This window comes from Camelus bactrianus, chromosome 7 (genome assembly GCF_048773025.1).
Source record: "Camelus bactrianus isolate YW-2024 breed Bactrian camel chromosome 7, ASM4877302v1, whole genome shotgun sequence".
Classification (NCBI taxonomy): Eukaryota; Metazoa; Chordata; class Mammalia; order Artiodactyla; family Camelidae; genus Camelus; species Camelus bactrianus.
The window spans coordinates 37,340,093-37,356,169 of record NC_133545.1 but is presented as its reverse complement, the minus strand read 5'-3'; the positions used below and the strand labels follow the sequence as shown (position 1 = coordinate 37,356,169).

The following is a 16,077-nucleotide window of genomic DNA, read 5'->3' as shown; positions in this document are numbered from 1 at the left end:
ATTGTATATGCAAAGTTCTGACTTAAAAGACTTGAAGTCTCTTTTTGTTTTAATATATGAATCAAAATTCAAGAATTAGAAATTGTGGCTTTCTCACTGCACCCTGAGAAGACTGTAAGCTCTTTCCCAAGCCCTCAGCCTCCTCTTATTCCCCTCAAGTCTCTTTCCTCTCAGACTCAGAGCCTATCTCCTTTCTTTAGGGCACTTTTTTTAATGGAGGTACTGGGGATCGAACCCAGGACCTCATGCATGCTAAGCATGTGCTCTACCACTGAGCTATACTCTCCCCTATCTTCTTGCTTTGATGGCCTGTTGGCCTGTCTTCCCAAGCATGGGGCTCTGTGAAGGAGAGAGACCTGTCCCATCAGTTAGGAATCTCAAACCAAAACAATACAAGGAAATATTAAGATTTGAGACTGTTCCACTCCAATCAAGGACATATGCTTGTCCTTTGCCATCTTTAAGTGACTCTCCCCTGCCTTCTTCTAAGGGTCTTAGATATCCCTACCATCATATATTTTCCTTCCTCAATCTGTCTTTATCCTTATACCTACTTTCTTATAAGAGCAAAGGGAAAAAAAAAGATTTTGGATGGGGGAATAGAGTTTTGTGTGTGAGAATAAAATTTTTTGTCTCTCCTTCACTCCTTTTCTCTATCTAGTCAAGGCCTTAAGGATGATGTTGGTGGGCACCAAGAGACCATATCCTGGTCTCGAGCATCTCAGCCACCCCTTAGGCAATTTGTGATCTCTGTTTGGCACCCTTGCTGCCACTGAATCCTTCCCTAGCCCGTGCATTGGTGAGCCCTGCCTTCAGACTGGTATTGGAATGGTGCCGTGGGCTGTGAGCACAATCACGCAGATGAAAGGAACCGGATCCTGTTCCTGGAATCCAGAGCAAGGATCCTGATGGAGACTTTTTCTTCCTCTTTCACAGGCTGAGCCTCTGGCAGACTTCTTTTCCATCTGTCCAGGAAAGCCAGCTTTCAACAAATAGAGTTTTAAGCTTTAATCCTGCTCTTGCCTCCAAGAGCTGGCCCAGAGCATAGCTCTGTTTGACTGGGAATATGAACTCCACAGGATTTAGTAGATAGATACTGGCATTTTTTCAACTTGACTCTATTAAGTAAAAATTTAGGGGCAGATGCAGGTTTTGTGAGGCTTGAAACCTTGCTTGTGACATTTTGAAACCACTAACCTGATAGGAGGTGTGATGAAGTAGTAGACGGGAAAGAGACAGTAGTCCTATGAATTGGGTTAAAATGTCTTTCTTTAGCAGCTTAAAAAACCAACAATATAGGACCATGTGAACATGTTACTAGTGGTCATCCAAGGCCTTGGAAGGAGACTGTGCAAATGAGGAGCCCTGCAGTTTCTGCTTCATTAGCTTCATTGTAAAGTTGCCCATGTAGGAATGTTTCCCTCTTAAAAAATGAAAACACACCCTTCCTGTCCCCCAGACCACATTTATGTTTCTAAAAATGCTTTTCAAATGATCTTTGCACAATTTCATAACATATCAAGAGCCTGAAAATATTCATGTTTTATTTATCTCAGTAATTCTCCTTTTGGCAATCTGGTCTAAGAAAACTAACTAGAACACCTTTATGCACAAAGATATCTATTGCAGCATTATTTATAATAGCCAAAAAAATGGACTAACTTTAAGGACTAACAACATGGGAATGACCAAGTGAAATGTGATATACTCTCCTGGTGAATATTATACCATTAGTGCCAATAATTTTTTTCTTTATAAAAAATAATATATAATAATCTGGGAAAATGCTAATATATTAATATGATCAGAAAATAACAGCACACAAAAGTTATATAAAGGGTTTATATAAGCAGCTAATTGATAACATTGTCTTTGCATTTCTAGTTCTTTGGAAGTATCTTGCACTACATGTATCTTCTGAGGTGAGCAAAAAAAAGTTCTGAGTCCTTTGGATCTTTGGAATTTCCAAAGTTGAGGACCAACACTGACCACACTAGAAGAAAGTCTCATTTTAAAAAAACCCTCTGATTTTATATTGTTTTTTAAAGATAATTCTCAATACTAATGGGAATGTGATGAAATCAGCACTTTTATTTATTGCTGATTGAAGAATAATAAACAACTTTTTTGGAAATTGTTTTGGTAACATTAATAAAAAGCCTTATATGTATTCATACCTTTTGACACAGTAATTCCAAATCTGAGCATTCTGTTACAAATAAATTACCAGAAATATAAAGATATCATACATAAAGATTCAATTACAATGAAATATATAATAGGAAAGCATTACTAACAACTTATAGATCCAACAATGGAGAAATTATTTTTAAAAACCACTGTGTATTTGTAATAGCATATTAGTCATTGTAATAGTGAAATAAGTGAGAAAAAAAAGAGAAAACAAACGTAAGGACATACAGTGGAGCTATGAGTGAGGTTAATACAAAAATACACATGAAAGAATTTATTTTGTTAACAAATTCCAATATATACCAGTCACTCTTGTAAGTTCTTTATGACTATTAAGCCACTTAATCTTCATGACAACTCTTGAGGTTGGTTCTATAGTCATTTGCATTTATGGTTGATGGACTGGCCCCATATCACACTGCTGTTGAGTGGTGGAGCTACTAGACTCATTCAGCAGTCTAGTTCCAGAAGACTTTGTTTTTATCTTCCATGCTGTGCTTCTTCAGACTTAGCCCTAAGTAACCAACAGGAAAATGGAAACCAGATCAGTCACTCTATTCAATGTTAGTAACATGAAAATAAAACAATTTAGTATAAGATATTTCCAATACTAAAACCAGAAAGAACACCACATAAATAGAATATGGTGTTATGTAATGAACTCATCCTTGAAGGCAAGACCACACCACACTTTCTATGTCACTCTCTCCTCATTACAGGTTGAGCCAGTGGTCACTGCACACCAAAGGATACTTCAGCAAGAACAATTCTGTGGTGCGTAGGTGATGGTGAGGGAGCTATAGTAATGCTCAGATGCTTTATTTTTAGTGAGATGACTTAATTAAAAGATAAATTAAGGAATATCTGGAAGAATAAATAGGGGTGCATATTCTTCATGCAGTACTTCGTAAATACTGTCTTCTCAGTCAGGCTTTGCATAGAGCTTAAGATGCTGCATTAGTATAGTAACCCTATTTATTCTCACAATCCTTTGTAGGTAGACAAAATAGGTATATTAGCTAATTAAAGAAGAGAGGTAAAGGGACTTGCTCAAACTGCAGCCCAATTGTTCTACCCTCTTAGTCCAGGATTGTGCACCATCAAGCATTAGTGAAATCAGTATGATTTTGTGTCCATTCACCTCAGACATCCTGTAAGGCCTCTGTAAGTCTGTGAGCTCTCAGATGAGCTGCTGGAGCAGCCGTCTCCTGTGGGGCAGGCAGAGCAAATTCCTTTGCTCTAACTCACTGGGAGTGAAAATGTAACTTGCAAATAGATGAAAAATACTAGTTAAAAAATGCAATAGGATTTGTTTAGGATAGATATTTATCCTATCCCCATACATCTTCCCTATGTAATCCTGGTGGAAAAAAAGAAGAGGAGAGGAGAGAAAAGGGGAGGAAGGGAGAGGAAGGGAAAAAGAAAGCCAAGTGTGGCTGCACCCAGTTCCTACTCAAGGCTACATCAAACCAGTTCTTTCTTCTTCTTGCAGATCCCAAGCAGTCAGGAATGACCCCAGTCAGAGCAGTAGTGTGCTTGTGAGGGACAGCCCAGAGATGTTCTGCTTCTTCCAGCCAAACAGAGACATAGCAAAAACCAACATGCAGGAGAGAGCAGGACTCTTTGTTTATGGTTTTGATTTTTTTAAAGAAAGGGCAGGAGAACTGATGGGCTGGCTCCAAATATGGCACATGGCCCAAGAAGCAGTAAATAAATGGTCATTTCCATCTCAGCAGTCTTGGGCTCTGAACTGAGGGCTGTCAGGAAAAATCTCCTTCATTCTGTTTGTTAAGCTGTCCAACACTTATTTTGGGTTTGGGCTTGTTGTTTTGTCTTGTTTAGGGGAAGCTGCCACTCTTTGCCAGATGTCACTATTATAACGTCCCATCAGTATGAGTTACTGTCATTAACTGGGACCTATTTTGTGTTCATTGTCATGGACATTTTATTGGAGCCACTAAATAAATACACATATGGGATTATGGCTAACTGAAGAGGACTAATCTGTCTTTTCCATGTAGATTGCTATGCAAACTACCACCCTACAGTCCTTTATATTAAGTGTAGCAGAGAGCAGATTTCATTTCACTAGGGACAGGACCTAATTCCACAATTTGGATCTTTCGAGGCATTTCCACCCAAATGCAGCTCTTTTCCTTCTTCCTACACACATCCACACACTTACTGGACACCCAGGTCTTTCCTCCTGACTAGGAGTTTTCATTGTGACCTTCACCTCCACCCTACCCCATTTTTCCTGAGAAGAGTCCAGGCCCCTCACCACTACCCCCAAACTAATGGTCATTTGTGACTTGAGGCATTTACAAAACTCTCCTCCCAGCTCATTTATCTGATAAACAAACACAGTGTTTAGCTATTAGTGGATAATGATGGTTTAAGATAGTGCTTCTTAAATTTTATTGTATGCAAAGATCACTTAGAATATTTGTTTTTAAATGGCAAATTCCTAAGCCTTTTTCTACAGAAATTCTAATTCTGTAAATTTATTCCTCATTTTGTTTGTTGTTGATTTAAATCAAACTAATTCCTGTGTATAGTTTAAAAATCAGTTAATATGGAGGAGCTCTACTTGCAATAATGGCAGTGCATGGTTGCTGAGTGGTCTAACTATTTAAGAAATTGGACCCATAATTTAAAATATTCCATAAATAAAACTGAAGAATTCTACCACACATTTAAGGAATAAGATCAACTCACCTAGACACTTTCAGCGAAAAGAAAAAAAGACAACACTTCTCAAGTCATTTTTTGAGGTTAGCATTACTTCAGTAACAAAAACAGTACAAAAGGAAAATTATAGGTCAATCTCACTCTAGAAAATAAATGCAAAAATTAGAAAAAAAATGATAACTAAACTTTAATTGAATCCAGCAATAAATACAAGGATAATACATTCCAGCTAAATTGGATTTGTTCCAAAAATGCAAATTAGTTTATCATTCTAAAATCAATTAATAGAACAAAAGTGGAAAACTATATGATTATTTCAACAAGTACAGAAAAAAAGCATTTTATAGGTTCACCACCATTTCATGACAAACATCAACAAGACCTCTTAGCAACCTAAGAATAGAAAGAAATTTCCTTAATTTGATAAATTGTATCTACAAAAAATTGCAGCAAAATCATACCTAATGGTGAAATGTAGAACATTTTCCCTTTGAGATTGGAAAGAAGATTGGAAAAATCCCTTGAGAATTTTTCCCTTGAGACAAAAAAATGTTACTCTTTATTCAGCATTATTCTTGGAGTTCAAGCTAGTGTAATAAGCAAGATAATAAAATAAAAGGTGGAATGATTTAAAATTGCCATTATTAGCAGATGCTGTACTACTATGAATAGAAAAAGCAAAAGTATCTATATATTTGGATTAATCAGTGAGTATAGTAAGGTGGCCGGGTGTATATGTCAATATTACAAAATATTATGAAATCAATTGTATAGATTGTTAGAAAATGAAATTTTAAAAATATATCATTTACAATAGAATAAAAAAATAACATTAAATACCTAGAAGGATGTGTAATGTGAGATATTCAAGGCTATTACCCAGAAAACTATAAAAAAAATTACTGAAAGAAATTAGAGGAGACCTAAATAAATGGAATTGTACTATCTTCATGGATTGGAAAACTAAATATTCTTAGAAGACATAAGTTCTTTCCCCACCAAACTGATCTATAGACTTAATGCAATCCCAAACAAAATCTCAGTGTTTTTATTTTTTCTTTGCGTAAATTATAAGCTAATTTTAAAGTTTATGAAGAATTGAAAAAAAACTAAAGATAACCAAAACAATGCTGAAGAACAAAGCTGGAGGACTTACTCCAACAGCTATAAAACAGCCAATGTGGAGTTATTTGTAGGCATAATTTATTACTATTAAATTATGTTAAGCCTCCATTTCTTTCCCCATCACCTTTGTATTTATTTTTATTAAAGGCATCTATTACATATATTTATATTTTATTAAAGATATATTTGCCTGTAATATTAAATATTTTATATATGTATATGTGTGTGTGTGTGTGTGTGTGTGTATTTCAAATGTTACATGGTCCTATCTGGCTTTATACATTAAAAAAAGTATTTTTGACAATGATATGTTAGATGTGAGTTTTTTCTCATTCATTCTAATTTGTATTTTATAGACCATTTCAATTTGAAATGCACTTTTCTCTTTAGCTTTGGAAAATTTCGTTAGTTATTTCTTAGATAATTGTCTCTGCACTCTTTGTTGTCCTCATTTCACACTTCTCTTAGTTGGATGTTGGACCTCCTGGTTTGATGCTCTGTCTCTAATCTTTATTGCTCATATTTTTCATCCCTTTCCTTTTCACTTTTATGCTCTAAGAGGTTTTCTAGACATTTTCCCTAGTGTTTCTATTGAATTTTTATTTCATAATCATATTTTTAATTTCCAAACCTAGTTTCTTATACTCTGATCATCCTTTCACATAGTTTCCTATTCTTGATTTGTGGATTAAATAGCTCTTCACTGAGCCTACTGATGAAATTTGTTTTCTTTAAATCACTGAACTTGAATTATGTTCACGTTCAGTTTCTCTTGCTCCTTCTCTTTCAGACTGCTTTTTTCCCCTAGGATGTCTGGATTCCTTTGTGTGTTCATTGATATTTAAGACTGTGGACCAGGAAGGCAAGTCAGAAATTCTCTGTACATGGGCTTATTACTGGCAGGCATCTCTTTAAGGTGATCAAGTGGGGAGCTAACTATTCTGCTTCCAAAAGCCAAGATGACAACTGCTTTACTTTTAGGCGCTATCACCTCCAGTAACTGCCTTAGTTCACTCCAGGTATATTGTAACTGTTTTTTTGTTTTGTTTTGTTTGTTTATTTGTTGTTTGTTTGTTAGGAAAATGCCCCCTTTTTTAGGGCCGGGGACAAATGCCTGCCTGCTTGAGCTTTGTGCAAGGAGGGAGGTATTTACTATTTTGTTTATAGCCCCTGGCTTTTGGCTCTGCTTCCTTTTCTTTTCTTTTTTTTAATTTATTTTTTAATGGAGGTACTGGGGATTGAACCCAGGACATTGTGCATGCTAAGCATGCGCTCTACTGCTGAGCTATTATCCTCACCCACCACAGCTCTGCTTATTTCCACACTCATATGTATTCATTCTGAGTCCAGAGATTCTGGGATTCTCTGTGTGCGGCTTCCTCAAGTCACACTGACTTTGTGTCATCTGGAAATTTCTTAAAATCTTTTGTCTTGATGAGTATCCTTCTATTCACTTGCTTTTACAGTTTTATACCTTGCTATTGCTTTACCATCATTTTTCTGAGGACTCAGGAAATGGAGAGGATTTAGTCTGTTATCCTGAAGCAGGATCCCTGAATGTACTTAAAAGGAATCCCTTAAATTTCATGGAAAATGTTTGACTTAAGTCCAGTTTTGAAAATTAAGTAGAATTTGCATAGAAACAGGGCTGTAGAAGACAGATCAAACACAAAGCACACATTTGAGTGGTAGTGTGGAGATGAGTTTGACCATGTCAGGTCTGAAGGATAATGAGTGCGTCAGCCTAGCAGGATCCCACAGTTCCAGGAGGAGAGTCATAGGAAATAAGACTTGAAAAGTAATCTGGATTTAGAGTTTTTATTTCTAGACATGAAAATTTGGCTGTTTTGAGCAGAGTAGAAAAGCAGTGAAATCAATATTTTAGAAAGATTCATTTGGCAGGACATGATATATGCTTTGGAGGGAGGTAGACTGGAGGCAGAGAGTCAATTAGGAAACAGCTGTAATCATCCATTTGTGAAATGAGGGATGATGGCAGCAGGATTGGAAAAGTAGGAAGAGATGGCAAATTAGAAATAAGAATTTATAGTACTTAAGTGACAGATTGGACATGGAGGACAGCATGACTTAAGTTTTCCAGACTAGATAACTATGGAGAATTATTAGCATTGATGTAGTTGGAAGATTCATAGGCACCTGTCCTACTTCTACCTCCTCTCTCTCTGCTGACAGTAGGTCACCTACAGTATAATCCTTGCTTCCCAGCCAAAGTTTTTTACAGGTGATGATAGCAGTAGTGGTAGTGATGATGGTACAGATAGTGGTGGTGATAGTGGCAGTGGTGATGGAGGTAGTGGCAGAAATAGTGATTTTGGTGGTGATGATATGTTAAAGGTGATGGTAGTGGTGGTAATAATGGTGACGGCGGTGATAACGGTGGTAGGGGTTGGGTGAAATCGTGGAGATGGTAGTGGTGGTAGTGATGGAGGTGGTGTTATTGGCAGCAGTGGTTATGGAATGGTGGTGGTGGTAATTTTAGAGAAGGATGGTGATGGTGGTGATGGAGGTAGTAGTGGTGGTGATGGTGGTAATGGGAGTGATTGTATAATGAGGGTGGTGAAAATGTAGGTTTAATGATGCAGGGAGTGCTAGTAGTTGTAATTGTTGTTGTGATGGTAGTAGTGGCAAGTGATTATGGTGGTGATAAGGATGGAGGTATTAATGATAGTAGCAGTGGCTGTGGTGGTGATTGTGGTATGGGTGCTTGTAGTGATGGAGGGAGTCATAGCAGTGGGAGTAACATGATGGTGTTGGTAATAGTCCTGGTGATTGTGGTAGGGTGTAGTAGTACATGACACATCTTAGCTATGCAACTATAGTTTAAGTCTTAAATTTACTCTTGTTTACTCATATCATGAATATAGGAGAACAGGGAAAGGATTGGTTGTCCATAGAGCTGTATGACCCGCCCTACCCTTTAGCCCCAGCTGATGAGACTACAAGTGGTGTTTCACTACAAGGGGAGTTTCCTTGCCTCAGGGAAATAGTCTTTAGGCTGGTTAGCTAAGAAGATTTTCAACCTCTAGAATTTAACTAAGAGACTAGGAAATTGTAGCTATAGGATGTGGGCAGTTGAATGGAAAAGTCCTGTTGAGTCAGGGCCTGAGTCATCACCATGGCAATGAAATACTGTGTAGAGTTAAGGTTAAGAAAGAGTTCACAAATTATGAGTAAGCAGAAAAGGGCGATGTGCTGATGGAGTTAGGAAAGGAAGCAGTAGCGGGCAGAGAGAAGCAGAAATGACAGACAAGGCAGCAGCCTCCTTGCCAGCTGACAAGGTCCAGTCCTCACGGGCTCCCAGAGAGACCTTCCAAGTCCATTCTGATCTCAAGTGGCTGTGTAATTGCCAGTTGTATCCTTCCCATAACTTCCCTTTTATTTGAATTACTTTGTGCCAGTTTCTGTTCCTTGCAACTCAATATCAGGGACTAAGATGTTCATGACATAAATTGCTTATTTTTCATGCTGTTTGCAGACTTCAACATTACCAGCCTTAGATACCACTGTTCAATGCTTTGTGTTTGGACAACTCAGCCCTCTCTCAGGGAGCTTACATTGGAGAGATCATGCACCAAAGAATTGTGTTTAACATCAGGTTCATTTCACACGAGATCCAGGCTTTATTTAACATAATCTATTACTTAATAGTGCCCCTTAATATTTCAAAATTAGAGTTCCCTCACCCAGGCCATCAAACCCTGTTTCTCCAGTGGCAGAGATGGCTCTAGAATCTATCTCCCCCAGCCTCTTGCTATATATTCTTGTATCTCTGGTTTACATTCTCTTGACTTACACCTTGACCTTCCTTCTCTTCCTTCCTCCTTCAGATGCCGAACCTGGACTCTCTGTCTGACTTTGGATTTGGCTCACTCAGAAGATCCCAAAGACAGATGAGTACAGCTGATGGACAAGCCAGACTTAGACCCGATGCTCTGCATTTCTGCCAGGTTTGTAAGAAGGGAATGCAGAGGGGGGGGGTAGAATCTTCATCTCTTGAGTACATGTGTCAGGTATTCTACAGCCTGGGAGGTCAGCATTACTGCCTTCATCTTATAGATGATAAACCTGAAGTTTAGAGCCTTTAAAGTAACTTATCCAAGTTTATATAGTGAATGAGTGGCAGATCTGGGAGGTGAATCCAAGTGTGTTTGACTTCAAAACACATTTTCCTTTTCAACTGTGCTGATTTGCCAAAGATGGAATAAAACCAATCTTTGTTGAGCACCATGACAGTGGTCTTTAATGACCACTCAATGTCCATTCTCTCCTTCTTTCTTCGTAGCAAAACCGTATGAGATTATTTGGTATGAAAATGTGCTCCCCTAGTCGACTCCATATTCTGGGCTTCCTGTAGCAAGTTATGGGCATGTGAGAGCCGATATGATGAAAGTCACAGGTTGTGTGGGTCTTCTAAAAAGGCTGCTTAAAGCTTCTAGTTGATCCAGCTGGGAGGTTCTCCCCTTTGCTCTTCTTGATGCTCAGAATGAAGCTCTGACATGAGGAGATCCTAAAGAGAGAATCCACATTCTAGGATAGAGGAGACTGGCTCCTTCAAGGAGCCATATCAGTTCTGGAATGCCTGTCTCTGGACTCTCATGTGGAAGAGACATAGATGCCTATTTCATCTGAGCTACTTTTATATGCAAGCACCTCCTATATGTGAGACAGTGTGCTGGCACTTGGACATTTGTTTACTCCCATTTCAGATGAAGACCGTAGGTTTCAGGAAGCTTAAATAATTAACTTAAGCTCATACAGCAAGTTAAGCAGCATGTCTTGGCTTTAGAGAATATTGTTCTAATAGAATAGAAGTCTAAACTCCTTAACATGGCATATAAAACACCCATGATCTAACTAGTGCCTTTTCTCTTGTCTTACATTTTGGTTTATGTTTTTGAAAATGCTGTTCCCTCCACCTCGAATTCTCTGCCCCTCCTTTTCTTCTGGGAAACTCCTACTCATCCTTTAAGACCCAGTAAAAGTGCTACCTCCTCTGAAGTCTTTTCTAAACAGCTGTCTCATGACATGGGTCTTCCTTCTTCTGTGTTCCTATTGCTCCATGCTGTGCCTTATTAAGACACTGTGTCACATATAGTGTGGTAGTTATCCACATGCCTGCCTCCCTGCTAAAATGTAAGCTTCTTTAGAGGCTAGATCTTTCTATCTCTGTATCCTCAGCACTAGTTCACTATCTGACAAATAAGAAGGAAATTTTCTTGAATGACTGACTGCTCAAATTAATAAAAGTAGGCAATCAAGTTGAATGGTACCTTTTAGGAAACGTCAGGGGCTAAATGTCACATAATGAGGCTTATCTCCTCCTGTGTCTCCTAAGCCACCTGGGAAGTATATGGGAGCTTGTCATTGGAGGGCTGCTTTCAACAGAGACCCGTGAGAGCTCATGTCTCCATGGAGACCCTTCAGTTCACTCTTTACTCTTATTCCGTAGCCCCTGCATCTAAAGAGGACTGTGGAATATTTCCAATTCAAAACATGGTTTTGTTAGGGAATGTGACTGAAAAGATCATAAAGGTAGATCTGATTCTTGCTTTAATCCTTTCAAGAAATTGAATCAGTTCTGACACAGCATCCTTTGTCAAGATTTTGAAAACTCTGAATCCATTTTAAACTGGATTGTGATCGACAAATCCACTGGAACATTAGCAAACAGTTAAATACTAATTAGCCAAGTCCCTGCTAATCTCCCAGCTGTCAAAGGCAGAGATAGAGACAAAAGCTTCTATTAAACCTGAGTTGGTCCCTGAGGAGGAAGAGGTCAGAGGGGAGTGTTCAGTCAACTGTGAGATTATGTGAACAAAGTCTTAAGTGATAATCATAAAAAACATGCAAATGTCCCTTTACTCATTTAAAAAGACATTATATTGACATGAAAACTCTCCTTTTGTCATTTTAGTTTCCCCAATTTCCCCATCATTTAACTGTTACCCATTATTTTTAGCATGAAGTCCAAAGCCTTTTACCTGACTTTCTGCCCCCAAGTAAGATTTTTTGTTGTATTTGTCACTTCCTCCTCCTGTTCTTGAGCCTTCTGCTCAAGGCTGAACATGCCCTTAGGTACATAGTGCTGGGAAAGATAACTGCAATACACAAGGTGGACAGAGATACGCTGGTTGTAAATGGTGTTGGTGGGGTAGGAGGGGGTGAGTGTTGAGGAGAGAAGGTGGAGAAAGCTGCCTCTTGAAGACCCAAAATGGTCTGCACAAAAAGACTTCACATCTACTAGTGTGGACCAGTTCTCTGTGTTTACACTTCATTGCCCTCCAACATTTCTCCTAATTTTTTTTTTTTTCCAAAATTCAAGGAAGTACAACCCAGTATTTTGGCCCAAGTCCCTTATTCAAGTGAAGCCATGGGAAAACCTGTCTATCCTCGATCCTATTGCAACAGGAGACTTTTCTTTTACTCCTTAATATATAGGTGAACTTTGAGGGTGGAGGGTGGGGAAAGGACAGTGTCCATAAACTTTGTATAATTCACCCAGGTATTTTAAACTACCGAAAGGTTAAGAAACATCAATTTAGAAGCTATTAATATGAAGGACTAAAACAAACTCTTAAAGCGTGGTCTGTGGATCACTTATGTTAGGACTAGTTGGAGAGGGTTTTTTTCTTTAATTGAAGTGTAGTTGATTTACAATGTTAGTTTCAGATGTATAGCTACGTGATTCAGTTATACATATACATAAATATATAAATATATACACATATATTTTCAGAGTCTTTTCCATTATGGCTTATTACAAGAAACTCAATATAGTTTCCTGTGTTATACAAAGGTCCTTGTTTCTCTAATTTATATATAGTAATGTGTGTCTGTTAATGCCAAAATACAGCCATACCACCCTGAACACGCCCGATCGTGTCTGAGCTTGTTTTTAATACAGATCCTTGGACCTCAACTCAGAACTCTTGAATTAGAAAATCTGGGGTGGGAAGCCCCATAATTTGCATTTTAAAATCCTCCTGGAAGATGTACTTTAAAATTAGAGAACCACTGACTTTAGTGGTATTTTATAATTTGTGGGTGTTTTATAATTACCCATATTCCTGAATTCTCAAAGTTGAATAGTTAACACTTTGAGTTTTCCTGAAAGACAATTATATCATCAGAAATAATTTGTCTTCCTTCTTTCAATTTTTGTGACTTTTTTTCTCTTCTTGCACTGGTTATGTTGTAGAACAGGGGCTGGCAAACTGTGGCCCACAGTCCTTATCCGGCTGCCAATTATTTTTGTATGACCTGTGAACTAAAACTGGTTTTTACATTTCAAAATGGTTGATATATAAGCACCTACGTAATATTCTTCATGTTGCCTCTTGGCAGGCAACGTCTGAAATATTAACTCTCTGACTCTTTACTGAAAAATTGTGATGACCCCTGCTGTAGACTTGGAAATGCACCATCCAGAGCCCCTTGCAGGGTAGCGTAAGCTGCCCGGCACAGTGTGGGTAGCAAAAAGCCTCTAGCATGGTGGGTCCCAGCTGCAGGGAAACAGCTCACCAGAAGAAAACTCTCCTGGGGCAACCCATAATGGGTAACCAAGAGAGGTAGGGTATAACAGCACCCATAAAGGACACTCAGCGAGCACTACCTGTTCCAGAGCCACCTGCAGGCCAGCCTGAGCTTTTTTGGGCTGCGTGGCCATTGCACATCTTCCTCTGCACCGTCCTGCTTCCTCCCCACAAGTGTCCTTTCACAGATATAGTGGTAAACATCCTACCTTGGTATCTGCTTCCAGAGAACCCAACCTTTGACAGATAGTAATTTTGAGTACGTTAATAATACTGGTAATAATGAGCATTATTGTCTTATTTCTAGCTTTGAGAGGAATGTCTCTTGTTCACTGTTATATAAATTGTTTGCTACAGATTTAAAGTAGATAGTCTTTATCTCTTTAAGGAAGTCTATTCTTTTTAAGAATTCTATTAAGAATGTTATTAGGAATTACTTTAAACTTCTATCATTTATTTTGAGCATTTTCCACTTTTTTCTGTTAATGTAGTGGATTAGAGGTGTCCTAACATTGAAATACCCTGCATTCTAGACTAATAAATTTGAGTAGTGTATACATTTTATTTATTAATACATCTGTTGAGTGCTTGCTGGTATTCTAATTTTCAACATAAAAAGTTAACAATACTGTAAAATTAACTTTTTCTTTTCACAGTTCAGTGAATTTTAACACCTGTAAGATTTGTGTAGCCATCACCACAATCAGGATACAGAATAGTTACATCATCTAAAAAAATTTATTCATGTTGCCCCTTTGTAGTCAAACTATTCCCACCCCATTCCCTAGCAATCTCTTGTTTTTCTCCATCCCTATAGTTATGCTTTTCTATTCTTTTGTATGGAATCATACAGCATGTAACTTTTTGAGTTACATTAATTCAGCATTATTCCTTTGAGATTTCTCCAAGTTGTTGAACGTACCAGTACTTCATTCCTTTTTATTGCTGAGTAGTGTTCAAATTTATGGATGTACCAGTTTATTCGAAGGGTATTTGGATTGTTTCCAGTTTTTGTCTATTATGCATAAAGCTGTTATCAACATTCATAATTAGGTTTTTGTGCAGAGATTTCATTTCTCTAGGATAAATAGAAATTTAATTGCTGACCACATAATAAGTGTGTGTTTAACTTCATTAAAAAAAAACAAAACTGCTTAATTGCCTTCCAAAGAGGCTGTACCCTTTTTGAGTCCTGCCAGTAAAGAATGAGAGTTCCTCTTGCTTCATATCCCAGCCTGCTAACATTTGGTATTGTCCAGATTTTTTAGCCATTCTAATAGGTGTATAGAAATAGCTCATTGTGGTTTTAATTAGCATGTTTCTAATGGCTAGTGATATTAAATATCTTAATTTGTTTATTTGCCATCCAAGTATCTTCTTTGGTGAAATGTTTGTTCAAATCTTTAGGCAATTTAAAAAATTGAATTAATTGTTTTCTTATTGTTGAGTTTTGAGAGTTCTTTATATATTCTGGATACAAGTCTTTCATCAGAAAATAATGGTTTGAAAATATCTATTTTAATTCTATTGAGTGTTTTATGCAGAAGAAAGCTTTTACTTTTAATAAAGTCCAGTTTATCATTAAAAATTTTTCCATATCATGTTGTAGTTATATGCAAGAACTTTTTGATTAACCCAAAGTCACAAAGATTTTCTGCTGTGTTTTCTACAAGTTTTATGGCTTTACAAAATTTTACATTTAGAGCCATGATTGGCTGAGTTAGTGTTTGTATAAGATGTAAGGTAAAGTTTGAGTTTCTTTCTTTTTTTTCTTTTGCACATGAGTGTTCAATTTTTTCAACAGCACTGTTTAAAAGACTATTTGTTCTCAAAAATGAATCGACCATAGTTATGTGGGTTTCTTTGTGTTTGAGTCCTCCAACTTTACTCTTCTTTTTCAAAATTGCTTTGGCTATTCTAGTGCATTTGATTTTCCACATAAATTTTAGAGCCAGCCTGTGTATATTTAAAGTCCTGCTGAAATTTTGATTGCAATTGAGTTAAATCTATAGATCAATTTGAGGAAAATTTACATCTTAAGTACGTTGAGTGTTCCAATTTGTGAAAATAGGCAGTATCTTCATTTATTTAGACCTTTCTTGATCTTTCATAAGGATTATGTCGTTTTCAAGATATAAATCTTATACATTTTACTTTGTTTTGTTTTATACCTAAGTTTTCTCTTTTTTCAAGCTATTTAAATGGTGTTTAATTTGGGGGGGGTGTTTCCAATTGTTGACTCTAATGTGTAGAAATATAGTTGATTTTTGTATGTTGACCTTGTATCCTGTGATCTTGCTAAACTCATTTATTAGTCCTAGGATATTTTTGTGTGTTGAATTTTGTCAGATGTTCTTTCTGCAGTAGTTGATATATGATCATGTGGTTTTTATTCTTTAGTCAGTTAATATGGTAGATTATATTGATTGATTTTTAAATGTTGAACTAGCCTAGTGTTTCTGTAATAAAACCCATTTTTTTGTGATGTATTAGTCCTTTTATAGATGGCTGGAAT

At 37.2% G+C, this 16,077-nt stretch overlaps 1 non-coding gene across 1 annotated transcript; it reads right to left on the bottom strand.

Moving 5' to 3' along the window:
• Positions 1-214: 214 nt before the first annotated feature.
• TRNAA-AGC (transfer RNA alanine (anticodon AGC)) lies at positions 215-287 on the bottom strand. Its single transcript has one exon. It is a non-coding gene; the product is annotated as a tRNA-Ala (tRNA).
• Between the last annotated feature and the right edge of the window lie 15,790 nt (positions 288-16,077).